Consider the following 17,895-nt stretch of genomic DNA (forward strand, 5'->3'; position numbering starts at 1 on the left):
GGAGTCCCCACAAGAGGTTATGAACATTCCTTCTTTAGATGTTGTTTTTCATAGTGCCGATTCACTTATTCTGAATAGTCTGCATATAGTTCTAACTGAGGGCCAAGAAATGAATCCAACAGCTTCCCGCAGTACTCTGCAGCCCATTCATTCCCTCTACTCCAAGCCTGCCCAGCACAGGCCAGCAGCTGCTTTCCGTTCTGCAGCTCTCCAACTTCAGGATACTGGCTCAGGCACTCTTTCAGTGGAGAAGACTGAAAAGGTGCATCTCTTCTTAGCCAAACAAAGGCTTCAACATCATCAATTCCTATCTTAAGCTTTTTAAAAGGCCCAAAACCCTCAAGTGCCAACAACAAATTCTTTAAAACTTTCTCACTTTACATTGGCTGCCTTAAAAATTGTATGCTTGGTTTTTCTTTAAGGCAAGAATATTTTAGATCTGGGATGCCTGGGTGGCTCAGTTGGTTAAACGTCTGCCTTCAGCTCAGGTCATGATCCCAAGGTCCTGGGATCAAGTCCCTCATTGGGCTCCCTGCTCAGCGGGGAGCCTGCTTCTCCCTCTGCCTTCCGCTCCCCCTGTTGTGGTCTCTTTCTCTTTTTCTCTGACAGATAAATAAATAAAATATTTTTTTAAAAAAAAGAATATTTTAGGTCTGCTTTTGTTAGCCTCAGATGGAATATCTGCACCTTTAGATGAATTTCTTAACCAAAAGAATAAAGCATTGTGCCACCTCAGCTGCTGAGTCCAGGAAACTGGGGAATGCTGAGGAGCGACCCAGAGAGGTCTTTCAGAGGAGCTAGCACTTGGCAGTCTCCTGTTTCTTTCAAGAGATTAAATCATAAATGTCCCCTGGGGCAATCAGACTGACCTTAATAAAAGATCTCAGTAAAGAAATGAGGAGGACATCTTGACCCAAAAATCTGGCCCACATATCAGGAATGTGGCAGGGATAAGTGAGGACAAGATTGGACCTGGAGTCCAAGTGAAAGGTTCTTACCTCTCTGAACCAAGTTCTTCCCAAAAAATCAGGACCTTGGACCAGATAACTCAAAAAAAAAAAAAAAAAATGGCTCCAAACAGCTTCGTTTTCAAATCCAATAAAACATAGATTTGGGTCATTTTTAAATTCCAGTAAAACAATTGAAACATGAAGTTCCTGTGATTAAGGTATTTGTACTTTTCTTGAAAGCCTTTTAATCCTTAAGCTCAGGTCATGATCCCAAGGTCCTGGGATCAAGTCCCTCATTGGGCTCCTTGCTCAGCAAGGAGCCTGGTTCTCCCTCTGCCTGCCGCTCCCCCTGCTTGTGCTCTCTCTCTTTCTCTTTTCCTCTGACAAATAAATAAATAAAATATTTTTTAAAAAAAAAAGAATATTTTAGATCTGGCCCTCAATACCATGTATAAGATGCCTCAACATGTACAAAAACACATACAGATATAAAATAGTCTATTTTCATGGCTTAAAACCCACACACTGATAGAGACCAGGAATCATTCTCCAATTCCTTCCCATCCTGTATCACCTTATGGAATCTCCCCTGCAAAAAGGCCCAGGAGGGCAGATGACAGTAAACAGGGAGAAGACCCAGGCAAGCCACAGCTGCTCTGGTTTCCCCAATGCATATCTACTCCATCAGCCCCCACACGAGCTTCACGGCACCAGCTTACACCAGCACAGTGCCCAGAATCTCCTCCTTCCTCCCGTCCATCTTCCCTGGTCTCTTCTGTTGATTGCCTCCATGGGAATCCCTTCTCCCTAGTTCAGGAGAATCCTGAGACTTATGATGAGGTAGCCCTGGGCTCAAGTCTAAACTCCAACAGGTTAAACCTGTCTGACCCTCTAAGCCCTCAAGTTTCTTGTCTATAAAATGGGCTTACAGTATGGAGGTTCCTCAAAAAGTTGAAAATAGAGCTACCCTATGATCCAGGAATCACACTACTGGGTATTTACCCAAGCAATACCAAAACACTAATTTAAAGGGATACATGCACCCCTATGTTTATAGCAGCATTATCTACAATAGCCAAAATATGGAAAGAGTCCAGATGTCCATCAACAGATGAATGGATAAAGAAGATGCGGTATATATATATATATATTACTCAGCCATCAGAGCGCCTGGGTGGCTCAGATGGTTAAGCGTCTGCCTTCGGCTCAGGTCATGATCCCAGCATCCTGGGATCGAGTCCCGCATCGGGCTCCCTGCTCCTTGGGAGCCTGCTTCTCCCTCTGCCTCTCTCTCTCTCTCTCTCTCATGAATAAATAAAATCTTTAAAAAAAAAAAAAAGAATGAAATCTTGCCATTTGCAATGACGTGGATGGAACTAGAGGGTATTATGCTAAGCAAAATAGTCAGAGAAAGACACATACCATATGATTTCACTCATATGTGGAATTTAAGAAATAAAGCAGATGAACATAGGGGGAGGGAAGGAAAAATAGATAAAAATAGAGAGGGAGGCATCCATAAGAGTTCTGAACTCTAAGAAACAAACTGAGGATTGCTGGAGGGGAGGTGGTGGGAAGGGATAATTGGGGGATGGGCATTAAGGAGGGCACTGGATGGAATGAGCACTGGGTGCTGTATGTAACTGATGAATCATTTGGATTCATCAGTATAATGATGAATCTAATAATACAGTATATGTTAACTAAATTGAATTTGAATAAAGAATTAAAAAATAGGCTTGTGATACCTGCAACTGAGGATTTCTATAAAGATAAAATGAGATCATATATGGAAAGCACTTGGCGTAAGGTAGTGCTCTGAGAAGCTCTGTTCCTTTCCTTTCCTTCTCAATTTACTTATAAACTAATGCTAACAGGATGGCAGGAACAATTTGAAAAGTACTTAACATAGCTCAAGGAATAATTTGAAAAGAGTTTAATGTAGCTCTTGTCCTCCAAGAAACACATAATGAGTTATAGAATGTTACAGATATGTTCAAAGAAATAGAAGGGAAGTGCCCCAGAGGATGTAGAGGTGCCCATGAGAGAAATGAAGGAGACCATAAACTTCCAGTCTGGAAAGCCAAGAGGAGTTACAGGTTTGGATGCTACCAAATCTACAAAGATTGGGCACAGAGGGTCAGACAGGTTTAACATGTTGGAGTTTAGACTTGAGCCCAGGGCTACCTCATCATCATAAGTCCCAGGATGCTCCTGAATCAGGGAGAAGGGATTCCTGTGGAGGCAATCAACAGAAGGGACAAGGACATTCGTATCAAATCCTGATATATGGCAACATTCCCAACTTAGATTTCTCCAAATCTCTTTCTTCTTCTACAGAATGAGGATAATAATACCTACCTAAAAAGATCACAGAGAGGATTAACTTTAGATAATGTGTATAAAAAACTTAATGCAATGCCTGTGTGTTAGTTTTCTATAGCTGTTGTAACAAATCACCACAAACTTAGTGGCTTAAACAAGACACATATATTATCTCATGATTCTGAAAATTAAAGTCCAAAATGGGTCTCACTGGGTTAAAATCAAGGTGTCAGCAGGGCTGCATTCCTTTTGGAGGCTCTGGGGGAGAATCTATTTCCTTGACTTTCCCAGCTTCTAGAGACCACCTGCATTCCTTGGCTCCTGGCCCTTTCCTCCACCTCCAAAGCCAGTAGGGTAGCATCTTCCAATCTCCCTCAACTCTACTCTTCCCATTTTTTTAAAAGCACCCCTATAGTTACATTGAGCCCACATGGCTGCTCCAGGAAAGTCTCCCCACTGCAAAATCTTTAATCACATTTACAAAGTCCATTTTTCCACAGGTTCTGGGGATTAGCATGTGGACATCGCTGGGGGCCATTATTCTGCCAACCACAGCTTGGTATGTAGTATGTTCGCAACACATGGAAGCTGTAGCAGCAATAAGGAGGGAAGGGCAGCAAAAGAAGTAGGTGGGGCCTAATGAAATTCATTGCCCGAATATTAAAAACTGGTTCAAAAGTGAGTTCAAACAAATCTACAGATGACACATCCAAAAAAGTCTGTAAAGCTGACACCAAAACACAGGAAATAACAAGTGTTGACAAGGATGTGGAGAAAAAGGAATTCTCATGCACTGTTGATGGGAATGCAAGCTGGTGGAGCCACTGTGGAAAACAGTATGGAAGTTCCTCACAAAATTAAAAATAGAACTACCATACAATCCAGTAATTCCACTACTGGGTATTTACCCAAATAAAATGAAACCACTAATTCAAATAGATATACACGCCCCTATGTTTATTGCAGCACTATTTACAATAGCCAAGATATAGACGCAACCCAAGTGTCCATCCATAGATGAATGAAGAAGATGAGGTATATATATGTACACACACACACACAATGGAATACTACTCAGCCCATAAAAGAGAATGAAATCTTGCCATTTACAGCAACATGGATAGACCTAGAAGATACAATGCTAAGTAAAATAAATCTGAGAAAGACAAACACCGTATGATTTCATTCATATGTGGAATTTAAGAAAAAACAAAAGAACAAAAAAACAAACAAAAATAAACTCTTAAATACAGAGAACAAGCTGGTGGTTGCCAGATGGGGAAGTGGGTAGAGGGATGGGTGAAATAGATAAAGGGGTTTAAAAGTTATACTTATCCTGATGAGCACTGAGTAATGTACACAACTGTTATATTGTATACCTGAACCTAATATAACACTGTATGATAATTATACCTCATTTAAAAAAAAAAAAAACGTCTGTAAAGGAAATCTAAAGATATTTGTGCTATGTCATCAACTCTTGAAGGAAGGCTGGCATTACAGATAACAGCCAACTCTTCTTTAGTAAATATGTTGGTGCCATTTAAAATCATGAGAATTTGTAACTATGTCTGGCGATGGTTGTTAACTAGATTTCTCGTGTTCATTTCACCATATATACATACATTGAATCATTATGTTGTACACTGAAACTAATATGTTATATGTCAATTACATCTCAATATAAACACCTACATACATACATACATACATACATACATACATACATACATAAAATCATGAGAATCTTGGCAGTATTCTTCAACTCAGATCAGCATTTTTGAGTAGAAACTGAAGTGGTCCATGAGCTGCAAATTGCATCATCCATCATCACCTTGAGGAGCATTCTGCCTCTGCTTATAAACTCTTAATCACTCAGTTCTATGCCTCTCAATAATTAACATATTCATTCATGGTGGTCCTACTTACATTTTTAAGCATTTTTTTGTCCTAAGATACCTTCACCTATTAAAGTGCATGTTCTGGGATTTTCTTATGTTTCACCTTTCAGAGCAAAGACACTGGCTCATTCAATGGTTTAGTATAATGCTACCTAAAAGCAAAGAAATACACTCTTATTTCACAAAAGACAACACTCCACAATAAAAATAAAAATGGTCTCCTTGCTCTTTTACTATATCACTGCTTTGCCCATCTATTGGCATCACGAACACTGGGCCTTCCGCCATAATGAGATTACCTAAGAGCACACAGACAGTACCTTTATCTTCCACATGTCTTTCCAAAATGCCCCCAGCATCTGACACCTCATCCAGGCTAGACTTATTCTCCAAAGTATGCTGTCGTGCATTTTTCAGATACCTCATAAGTTACATGTGTGGTGAGAAAAAGGAGCTTTGATCCTTAGAACACGCCCCAACAAAAAATTTTCATTCTAAACCTCAGAACATTCTTAAAAACAAAATTGTTAAAAAGGGGTTTCTTCTCACAATGTTAACTAAATAGAGGTTGATGGGGGGGGGAACCACTTTGCAAACTGGTCTGTAAGCCTGGGCAGGAGGAAAGTTGGACTGACACCAATTTACATGAAAGATTATATAAACCTTTGGAGACCGTACTGGACGGTCTTGCCATGGTTTTGGCTATCAGGATCTTAAAACTTTCTCCATGTTTGGGGATTTCTACCCACATATACTGCCCATCATAATAGTCTATCACTACAGAAGCTAAAAATGCCCCCACCCCACTTGCTTCTATACCTAGTGAGGAAGGCTGGTACATGACCTCTCGTGACCAATAAGATGCTCTAGCTGGTTTTTTGACCCTGGACTGAGGGACCCAGCCTTATTTTTCTTCACGCACATCCCTATATTTATGGGTTAATTTATTATATTCCCCAACTGAATGTAAGGCTTCATGATGGCAGCAAATTTTGTTCACTACTATATTCCTAGTATCTGAAATAATGCCTAGGTCATGAAAGGAACACAATGAATTTCTTAAATGAATAAATAAATGGATGGATAGATTGATTCATGTGCTAAGAAAAGCAATTTACTATTCCCTTTCCCACAGTATCGTGCATAATAAAGAATTTATTTGTACATTCCTTCATCCAACCATTAAGAGAAAGACACAGTGGGGCAATACAAGATCATTTTGTTGTTTTGTGTTAGGATGCATTCACTCCTTCCATTTTGTAACCTGTTCTCCTGAGCAAAACTCTACATACTCTTTCCCCTGGCAGTGCATATTTAGAAGGATATCTTCAAAAGGGTAGATTTTGATGACTGCAACTTCCAAAACCCCCAAGAAGAAAATATTACAAAACGATCCAAACATGTAAGATAGTCAGCCACTGTTGGTCACCTTAGAGGACAAAAAGAAGTATTTTGGAACAGAGTTTGGCAAACAATGCCTTAATATTTTTAAAGGGAAGAGGATTCATAGAATATACTATAATACTTAATATCAATCTCCTTAAAAATCTAGAGCATATTAACAAATATCTATGATAAATTCTGCATATTTTGACACACATACACCCCCATCCCACCTTATATTTTACTCTCCATGCAGAATATCCCTGGTTTCCTCAGCAATTACCCCATGATATGTTTTCCAGAACAATCACCATCATAGATGTCCTCCACCTGATAAACTCCAGGTTGCCTATATCTGTTATAAATTGCAATATCCGGAGCTAGAAATAGTATTCCAGATATTATGAGAACACAGAACCATCAATCATCCTTTTGCTATCAATATATGTCTATCATGATTTCATTTTTCTTTTAGCAAATTCTTCACACTGTACATTAAAACTGCTCCCAAATCAATCATTCCATACTCTACATTTTTCACAAAAAGATGAAGACATTAGACCAAGTGGCAAACATAGTATATTCATCTAATTCCCCTCCTTCTCCACACCCTTATAAATGACAGAAGAGATAGTTTTTAAAATACTGGAGCCATAACAGCTGTGCAAAACAAGAAACAGTACCCAACACTAACCAGAAATTTTGAAACAAAAAGCAGAAGGATAAAAATCAGACAAGATCAACTTGCTGGACAAAACCACAAGCAAATACTTGTGCAAAAGAAAGCTGCTACAGAGAGGAATGGTTACACCATGCTCCAAGCTCCAAGACAATGGACCCAAGAAGCAAGAGTGAATGGGCAAAAACAACAGGGGATTAACTGGGCCATTGCCTTTGGAGCAGACACATCTCTGGCTCCTCTCCTCCACTCCACACCCCACCCCTCACCTTGAACTGAGTAGTAACCAACAGCAGCACATAGCACAGGTAAAAGTGATGGATTGGGACACTTAGACCTCAGAGGCATCATTCACCTGAAGCTATGGAAGAAAGTGGCTTGATGCTCACTAAGTCCATCCTCCTCTTCCTGGACACACAGGAAGACTATATTGCCAGCTTCTGTTGAAATTAGGTTGAGATCATATAACTAGTTTCTAGCCCATGGATAGCAATAAAGTGTACCCTTCCAGACCTGGCCATGAAATGTTACATGCAATCATCCCATTTTTTCCTCTCTAAGAGTAAAGAACACAGTGAAAATCTATGAGGAGCCCCTGGAAGATGACAATGCTCCAAAATGGAAAGAGCCAGGATCCTAAGATCAATAGAGAGAAAAATAAATCTTTATTGGGCTACTAAGAGTTTTGGGTTATTTCTTACCACTGACATGAGTTCCCCCAATTAATACCATAGCCAAAAAAGCCCTCAGAGGATATGGAGCAGCCACAGAGAGAAAACACCTCACCAGCATCTCCATCCTCTCTATCAGGACATTGACAGGAAATGGATGCACACTCAAAGGGTTGACCAAAGAGATATTCACAAACGGACTATTTCAAGAGTTAAAGAGAGGGCTGAAGGAACCATCCAGAGATAGAGAAGTTCTCAAAGGTTAGCAACAGAGGAAAACCATGACCTCCCCCAGTCCTGAAGGGGAAAAGGATGGAGCAGTCACTGAAAAGCAGGAAGAGCAGTAGCCATAAAAGTAGAGTGTACCTCCAAGAGTGCTGACTATAGATTTTTAAAAAATCACTACTGACAAAATCAAGATGACAGAGGGAAGGGCTGGGGGAGGGGAGATCAATACCCAGTCTTTCCTCCTATCCTCGAGACTCAGCTGGAGTTTCCCTTTAGCTGAACCAACAGGAAGGTAGTGGGCAAAGGAGCCCAGTGATGCAGAGATCAGCCTCCTGGGGCCCAGACAAGGCTGATAGTTCAGAACATGGATCTGGGAGACAAATTAAGAAAAGCCAGAATACCTTCTCAACAGCTCATCCTGCCCAGCCTCCAGTAACCAGAGATAAGCACCTGTGATCAGACCTGGCATCCACAGAGGGACAAACAAAAGAGAGATGAGTAGACAACAAAGAATCAAAGATTTAAGGAAAGAGCAGCATGAGATCACCACAAAGAAGAAATAATAACAAAGGTACAGAGTTCATAGAGCAAATAGAAGAGGATTAACATAAATTTCATGTTTTGGAAATGTTAAGGGGGACTATCATATCCATAAATTAATAATTACATGAGAAAATTTGAGAAATCTTAGAAATTTTTAAAAAGTGATTCAGAAAGTAAAATACTCACTGGATAAATGGAACTGGAGAAAGTTCACATTTAAATAGTGACTTGTTGACCTGGAAAACTAAGCCAAGGGATTGTTTAAGAATATGTCATGTAAAGGAAAAAATGGAAAATAAAAAAATTTTTAAAGGTATAAAGTGCCAATATCCATCTAATGAAAATTCTAGAAATAGAGAACAGAGAAAATTCTAGAAATGGAGAAGAACAAGTAACCAAGAAACAAAAAGAAAATTTCCCAAGGCTGAAGAAACATATGAATTAAAAATATTCATCATCTGCCAAAAGACCTACCTTCCCTTGAAACATTGTTATAAAATTCAGAAGTCTGAGGATAAGAGAAAATCCTAAATGCTTCATGAGAGAATAAAAGAGGCTACCTAAAATGAATGAACTTCTTGACAATACTTGAGGTTAAAAGACAATAGAGTAATACCTTAAAAGTTCTGAGGGGAATTATTTTGAAGCTAAAATCTGATTCCCATCCAAATTAGCACTGAAAATGAAAAACAAAATAAAGGTATTTTCACAGACATTTAAAGAATCACACATGGGGAAAAAAAAAAGAATCACACACAGGTCTTAGTAGATTAGAAAAAAAGGGAAATTAATTCAAAAAGGAAAAGATGTGGGGCACCTAAGTAGCTCAGTCAGCTGGGCATCTGGCTTTTGATTTTAGCACAGATCATGGTCTCGAGGTTGTAAGATCCAGCCCTGCCTCGGGCTCCATGCTCAGTGCAGAGTCTGCTTGGGATTCTCCCTCTCCCTCTGCCCCTCCTCTCTCTCTCTCTCTCAAATAAATAAATAAAATCTTTTTAAAGAAAGGGAAAGATATGGACCCAAGAATCAACAATAAATGGATAAACCAATAAAACATAGTTTGGAAATAAGTTTTTAAATTTTTAACAATAATCTGCAACTAAAATCCCAGAAGATCTCTATATGGGAGAAGATGTCTACAGGGGAAGGAAGGGAGGGAGTGAAAATATGCTAAGGTTCTAGTTGTGTTTGGGATAGGAATGAGAAATAAATTAATTCTAAATTATTAATTTGGAATTAATATTACAAATATTCATTAACTTAACAATGAGAAAGGGGATATAATTTTAGATAAGAGACTTTATTAAATAAAAGCAAGTAATACTAACAAAAATTTTGATGATCTCAGTAAGTATGTGATTTTCTACAAAAATATGAATTAATCAAACTTCATCCCAGAAAGGGTAAAAACTGAGAGTAAGGTAGATAAATTAATACCCTTTTAAAAATTGAAAAGGTAGTCAAACCTGGAATCCTTTTAAAAAACAAAGGAACTCTGAACAAGTACTTTTATAGGGATTTCTATTCCTTGAAGCAAGTGATAATCCTTAAATTACGTATCTATCTGAAAGTACACAAAAATAGAGAGATTCCAGACTCATTCAACACAGGTAGCATCACTGTGATTCCAAAACCAGACAAGGTTAGCATATAGAAATAAAGTGAAGCCATAGGCCAAAGTTACCTATGAATACGTGAACATAGATTTAAAATACTAAAAATTATATTAGAAAATCAAATTCAGTAATATATTATTTTTTAATCCTAGCCAAGCAGAATTCACCTAGAAATGCAAAGTGGTTCAGCATTAGGAAATTTATGATGCAGTCAACTACAACAGATGTAAGGACAAAACATTATGTTCATCTCAATGCACACCAAAAATTTATTTGATAAAATTCTGTACTATTTCCAAATTTTAAAAAAACCTCTTATTACACTAAGAAAGGATGTAAAATCATGTAACTGAGGGGGAAACTCACAGAAAATGTCATATTGAATAATGAAAGATTAGAAAGTTTCCATTATGGTCGAGAACAAGACAACTATCATAACTATTATTCATCATTGTTCTGCATTATAGGTCCTATTTTAAAAGAAAGAACAGTAGAAGAAATAAGAGGTATAAATTGTGGACAAAAAATAAATAAAAATTTCCCTATATGTAGACAACTTGTGATCCCAAGAGAATTGGCAGAACTACTATTAAAAGTAATATCAGATATGAAACCAGTAGATTTCTTATGCACAAGCATTAACAACTTGAAGACCTTCCAGATTTTCTTCTAATACTTTTGTAGTTTAGTATTTTTATATTTAGTTCCTTAAACCACCTGGAATTCATTTTAACAGACTATGTTTTCTTTATTTTGCTCTCCGCAGAGAGTGCTCTGTCCAGTGGCTGCATGACTGTCTTGCCCTCGGTCCTGCATGACTGTCTTACCTGGGATTTTAGAGGTTAAAAGAATGATACATTGCCCAGTTTCAACCCCAATAATGCCAGTTACTACTTGTGTGATCTTAGGCTGTTACCGAACTCACTGAAACTCAGTCTTCTCATCTACCAGGAGGAGAAAATAATACCTATGTCATAGCATTGTCATTGTCATGAAAAGTCACTAGCCCAGTGCCTGGTGCTGTTCTTACTGCTGGAAAACGAATCCCTCCAAACTCAATGGCTTAAAACAATGATATGCTATATAAATGAATCTGGTTCTGAGCAGGTTTCAGCAGGGAAAGTTCATCTCTGCCCCACCTGGGGTAAGCTGGGGAAGTTCTGCCAAGGCGACTCTTCACAAGGCTGCCAAATGTTCTGGCTGTTGGGTCTTCCCCACAAGAGCCTCTCCAGGGGCAGCTTGGGCTTCCTCTCGACATGGTGGCTTGGATTCCAAGAATAAGCATCTCCAGAGGTAGGAAGTAGAAGCTGCTAGTTTGTTAAAGCTTTGGCCTGAAAACTGGCACAGTGTTCCTTCACCATATTCTATTGGTCAGTTATAGAGCCCAGATTCAATCTGTCTCTGGGCACATATTATTCGCATCCCTCACCCATGCAAAATATACTCTCCCTTTCAGATCTGCCAAATGCCTCATCCCTCTAAGTCATGTCCAAGTGTAACTGAAGCTCCCTGTGTGTGGCTCTTCGTACACAACTCATGGAGTACTGTTCATCACCATCTGAATACTGTGGACTATAGAGACCCCCACATACACACACACACACACACACACACACACACACTCCACACACAGAATACCCACAATAGATGCTCCCATTCAAAACAAGAGAGAGAGGAGGCACACAGTCAACAAAGGTCCAAAGCAGTCCCACACTCCAGCTGCATAGATGTTGTAATGTTCTTTCTAGGACCCATTACTTACCCAGTCAGTGCCTCTTAGTTCCATCCTGTGGGCTCTTGTTTCTGCCCCTGAGCATTCTTCCTTTTCCATAAAAACACTTAGTTGGTGATCCCATAGAAGCTAGGGCTCTACTTTGATTCTTTTGATCCATTCTGGTAGTATTTCCAGTCAATAAGTGTTTACAGTCAATAAAGTGCTCACAGTCAATAAGTAGAGTCTATTATTTTTCCTGCTATTAATAACATCGGTAAAAATATACAGATGCCTTACCAAACAGGTGATACTTACCAGTAATTTTGGAGGACAGGATTAAATAGGTAACCCAACAAAATTAAATTTGTTAAGAGTCAAGAAAATTCCTGCATTTAGACTTTAGAAATCAATTTTATAATTACAGGATGGGGCTGGCATGCTAGTCTCCTCCACTAAGCTGTAAGCCTTTTAGAGGAGAAAATTGAGGGGATTTAGTTGACAGCAAGCTCACAATGAAACAAAAGCAGGAAGAGACACACACTGTAAGTGGCATCCAGACAATGTAGCTTATGATCAGCATGGTGAGGAAATAAAACCACATCACAGGAGTAACTTTTTTTTTTTTTTTTTTTTTTTTTTTTTTTTTTTTTTTTTTTTTTTTAATTTTTTTATTGTTATGTTAATCCCCATACATTACATCATTAGTTTTAGATATAGTGTTCCATGATTCATTGTTTGTGCATAACACCCAGTGCTCCATGCAGAACGTGCCCTCCTCAATACCCATCACCAGGCTAACCCATCCTCCCAACCCCCTCCCCTCTAGAACCCTCAGTTTGTTTTTCAGAGTCCATTGTCTCTCATGGTTCTTCTCCCCCCACAGGAGTAACTTTGAAGAAAATGAGTGACTTCAGCTGGAGACGAGAAAGCCTTAGGGAAGTGATATCGACTGAGGGGCGGGTTATCAGCTTCCTATGTCTCAAAGACTGTCATGTCAAAGAGGAAATGGACTTAGCTCCAGAGGACAGCATTCATGCTCTCAACCTCAGTCTATCGGCATTACGTGAAGAGTTTTAAAATGAAGGGGGGGATATCAGAGGGGGAAAGGAACCATGAGAGACTATGGACTCTGGGAAACAAACTGAGGGTTTTAGAGGGAAGGGAGGTGGGGGAATGGGTTAGCCCAGTGACGGGTATTAAGGAGGGCACGTATTGCATGGAGCACTGGATGTTATACAAAAACAATGAATCGTGGAACACTATATCAAAAACTAATGATGTACTGTATGGTGACTAACATAACATAATAAAATAAAATTTTTAAAAAATAAATAAATAATAGTGATGCCAACACCCTCCCCAGAACAGTTCTATCATAGTCACTGAGGGTGGGCCCCAGGCTGTAAAGATTTTGTAAAATTCAACAGGTGATTACACTGGACTGCCATGCTTGTATATATTGGACCTAGAACAAACATCAGTGAATGAGCTGACTCATGAAACATTGGCTTACCCATCACCAGAAGCCCTCAAACAAGAGGCAAGGGACTGTCAGTCACTATTACTATTACAGAGAGGTCCTGCATCAGATGAAAGCAGATGAGCTTTAAGACCCGCTCCCGGACCTACAGATTCAAGGGTGGAGAGTTAATCCAATCCCATCAAACAACAGAAAAGGAGTCAGAGATTCCTCATTGCTAAAGGAGCTATGCCCACATGTTCAGCCCATGGTTCTGTTCCTCCCCAGCCTCCTGGGACAGACAGCTGGAGCCCCTCCTCTCCATAATGGGGGTCTCTTGGAGTAGACTTCTTCACCCAAATGGACAGTTTGAGTCAAAGAATTATCCGTTTGGAATGGTTAAGAAAATGGGAAGTTTAGGCAGGGGGCAAGGCAGTGGAGGAAAGAGGTATTTAAGCCCATGATGTGGGTATTTTCATTTGAAATTTTATGACCTTAGTTCCACAAGGAGGCTCTCTTACCTCCCCCACTTCTACCCACTGAGTCTCCAACCCAACTCCAGCCCTTTATATCAAGCTAAATTGCCCTCTTTTTTGGACTCACATTCCCTTCAAGTATGTGCAGATAGCTAGTGTTTCCCATCATTTGCTGTTGGTAAAGCAAAGTCCTCATGAGGTATTAGGTCTTGTAGGTATAAATCATAGCCTGAAGCCTCACATACCTGATTCTCTGTCCCTCTCTGAACTCTTTCCAGTTCTATTTCTACACCTTTCTATTATTGAAGTGCACAAAATGCATTAAAACATCCCAGCTGTGTTAGCAGCAACCTGGAATAAGAAATAAACCATCCTGACCATACTCCTGACAAAACTGTGTTTCACAAACAGAATCTTTTCTCATTTTCTTATAACTCCCACCACAAGAGAAGACCACTGCAGCTGCATATCCCGCAAACCAAGAGCTGATATTTAGCATCTATCAGGTGACTCTGTTGTTTTTCCACATGAAATTTTTGTAATTTGCAGATACAGGTCTCCTTCACACTGGGCACTGACTAAGACCGGTAGCAAAAAAAGAGAGATTTTCTTGTAATGTGAATGCAGATTAAAGAGGGAAAAATTGTTATAAATCACAGGACTGTCTTCTGAAGGCCAAGTGCACATTATAAAACTTGCCCAGTTCATTTCAAGCAACTGTTTAGTTCATCAATGCTTTATTTGTAAAAGCAAATGCTTGGCCTTACAAAACATCTATTCAAACATCAGTGACTCAGAATTCTGGGACTTTCCTGCTTGTCTGGGAATTATGTTTATGATACAAATGCCTAGTTAATAAAAGCCTGCCTTCCACGCGTCAAAGACCTTTACAATCTTAAAGAAAGAGAGAAAAAAAAAAGCTGTACTTGCCGCTTTCCTTTGTTCTTCTTTTGCTACATAAATGACATCTGTGAGGTTTCATTGTACTTGAAAATAACCAACCAGAGGATTTTTAGGGCTGTGAAACTACTCCGTCTCCAGTATAATGGTGGATACATGTCATTATACATTTGTCCAAACCCCATAGAATGCACACCACCAAGGATGAGCCCTGAGGTGAACTACGGACTCTGTGTGATAATGGTGTGTCAATGTAGCCTCACCAACTGGAACAAATGTGCCACTCTGATGAGGGATATTGCTAATGGGGGAGGCTATGCATGAAGGGGAAGGCGGGAGAAGCCAGAAGGCATACAGGAAATCTCTGTACCTTCTGCTCACTTTTGCTATGAACCTAAACTCCTCTAAGAAGTAAAATCTATTTTAAAAAATAAATAAATAAATAACCAGTCCCTTTGGAAGTAGGCCCTAGTGAATTCATGGGCTCTGAAAGTATTTTGAAAGACAATGAATCATGGATCACTACATCAAAAACTAATGATGTATTGTATGGTGACTAACATAACATAATAAAATTAAATTAAATTTAAAAAAAAAGAATATTTCCTTTGAAAAGACCAGATGGTATGGGTGCATCAGAGAAGGTTGTCTTTGGAAGTTGGAGATTTTAGGGTTGATTGTTACTCCCTTGGAATGTTTACACCTGCCGGTCTCACTACCTGGAAATCTATTCCCCCAGGTCTTTACCTGAACTCACTAAATGGCATCTCCTTGAGGGAGAGACAAGCCAAGAAACTGACTCTTAACTATAGGAAGCAAACTGATGGTTATCAGAGAGGAGGGGGCTGGGAGGGCAGGGGGAAATAGGTGATGGGGATTCAGGAGTGCACTTGTGATGAGCACCTGGTGATGTATGGATGGAAGTGTTGAATCACTATACTGTACACCTGAAACTAATATAACACTGCATGTTAACTCTACTGGAATTAAAATAAAACAACAAAAATTAAAATTAAAAAATAAACGTCATCCCCTCAGAGAAGCTATCCCTCCCTCCCTCCCCACCACCCCATCTGAAATGGCTCCTACTTACCTGCTGCCACATCAGCATGCCTCCCTGCCATCAGCACTCTCTGATTCTCCTGTGGGCACTGGTTCTTTGCCCTCCCCACCCCCAGAGAGTTTTCCTAGTGCTTTGAAAAGTGCCTCTCCATTCCTTAATATTTACTGAGAGCCAACAAACTGCTGTGAAGTGCAATGTTTTCCCTACGTTATCAGGACATTGCCCAGCTGATACAGAAGAGGACAGACCACGTTGGCTGCTACATACTGCCCTCATGGTGCATCCAGTGGCCTCCTGCTGCATGCTACCAGGTTGGGGTGGGGGGGCCTAGGCAAGGAGAGCAGCAGACAGCCACACCCCTGCTGGGAGGACCTCAAGGAGTAGGTGGGGATAGAGATGGCTGGCCCAGATGTAGTACTATTTCCTATCTGGAAACAAAATGTCCTTACTTCTAAGACTTTCAGAGAAAGATTCTCATCTCTGGCTGAAACATAGCCCAGCTCTTCCAGATCAACCTAGGAGGACTGCTCCTGAAAACCACTGAGGCTCCCAACCAGGAAGCTGGCTGGGACATGCTAGTAGTTGGGGAATTGAAAATAAAATCACAGATGAAATGTTTAGGATGTTGTTTCTTTTCCAAGGGAGAGCCTATTCCAATAGGGCAGCCACAAACACCTCAACCATATCAGAGTGATAGAACGAAAAAGAACTCTGGGAAAGCCAGATATGAACATTCTCGCTAGAATCACATATGCCTATGATATAGGCTCATATATAGATGGAATCATTATATTATAAATTATATTTATAAAGATATTATTTTATATGTAGAAGGGAGTCTCTACCTCTCTCTCTCTCTCTCTCTCTCTCTCTTACAATTGGCCAAATTTTAACCTGTCTCTCTGCATTCACACTCCTGCCCAGGCTTGTCATGAGCAGACTGTATTTTCTTGCCTGTTGACTTTGGGCTCAGCCATGTGACTTGCATTGGCCGTGGCATGTGGGTGGAAGGCAAGGGCACTGCTTCCAAGCCTAAGCCTGAGCAACCTCATGCATTTCTGTTTCCCGTTTTCACCTCCACCATCACTGGGAAGAACATGCCTCGGTGTACCCAGTGGTTATCCTCCCATCCCTAGAGGAGAATGAAAGATGCTGGAGCAGGGCCATCCCAGCCAACCAGCCATGTCTGCAGATACACGAGCAATCACAATTACTTATAGTTTTCAGCCACTGAGTTTTAGGGTGTTACTATGTGGCATTCTGTGGAAAATGATAAATGATCCCCTGTATCTCACACAGGAGATGTGGATATTTCTTTGTAAAGACCTAAAGGCACCCAGCATACATTTGGGTGTCATTTCTTACCACTCTCCACATCGGCCTTCCAGTCCCTCAACAGACATTTTTGTGTTTTGAAATTACAGATGAGTAAAGAGAAATTTACCAACACCCTTGTCCCCAATGCCCATAATTGCTTATTATTTAACCATCTGTCATATTTACTTCAAACCATTCTTGACATGCAAGCTTACCCATCAAGTTGAAGTCTGCTGCAAGGTTGGGAACTCGACTCCACTCTAAACCACTGAAGATGAATCAGCCAAGTCCAATGCTGCCCCCCAACTCTTTCCCAACTAGTCATGTTGTCCATGGCATTGGTCTTTTTGGAGCAGATTGGCAGGAGCTGGAAGGGGCCTGAAGGAGGGCAAAGAACAAGGGAAAAAAAATCATTCAGAAGTTAAGACACTGCACTGCCACTTGGTTAGGATCAATAGTATCTATTCCTTGCAGGGACCTCATGCCCTGAGATATCTGCAAAGATTGCAAAAGGGATCAAACATCATCACTCCCTTGGGAAAATGGCTTAAAAACTCAATGAGGCAATTTATAAGCTCACAAGTCTCAGACAATCTGTGGAAATTTTCTTTGGAGGTTCCATGATTTGCCAACTCCCAAGAACACACACACACACACACACACAGAGAGA

General features: G+C 40.1%; 1 long non-coding RNA gene across 1 annotated transcript in view; it reads right to left on the minus strand.

The window, feature by feature from the left end:
- The window catches only part of LOC116627239, a 42,554-nt gene extending 24,885 nt beyond the window's left edge, over positions 1-17,669 (minus strand). The window contains exon 1 of the long non-coding RNA XR_004298455.1: positions 17,441-17,669. This is a non-coding gene — a long non-coding RNA (uncharacterized LOC116627239). The remainder of the gene's footprint in view (positions 1-17,440) is intronic.
- Positions 17,670-17,895: the final 226 nt, after the last annotated feature.

This window comes from Phoca vitulina, unplaced genomic scaffold, assembly GCF_004348235.1.
Source record: "Phoca vitulina isolate PV1807 unplaced genomic scaffold, GSC_HSeal_1.0 scaffold95, whole genome shotgun sequence".
Taxonomy (NCBI): domain Eukaryota; kingdom Metazoa; phylum Chordata; class Mammalia; order Carnivora; family Phocidae; genus Phoca; species Phoca vitulina.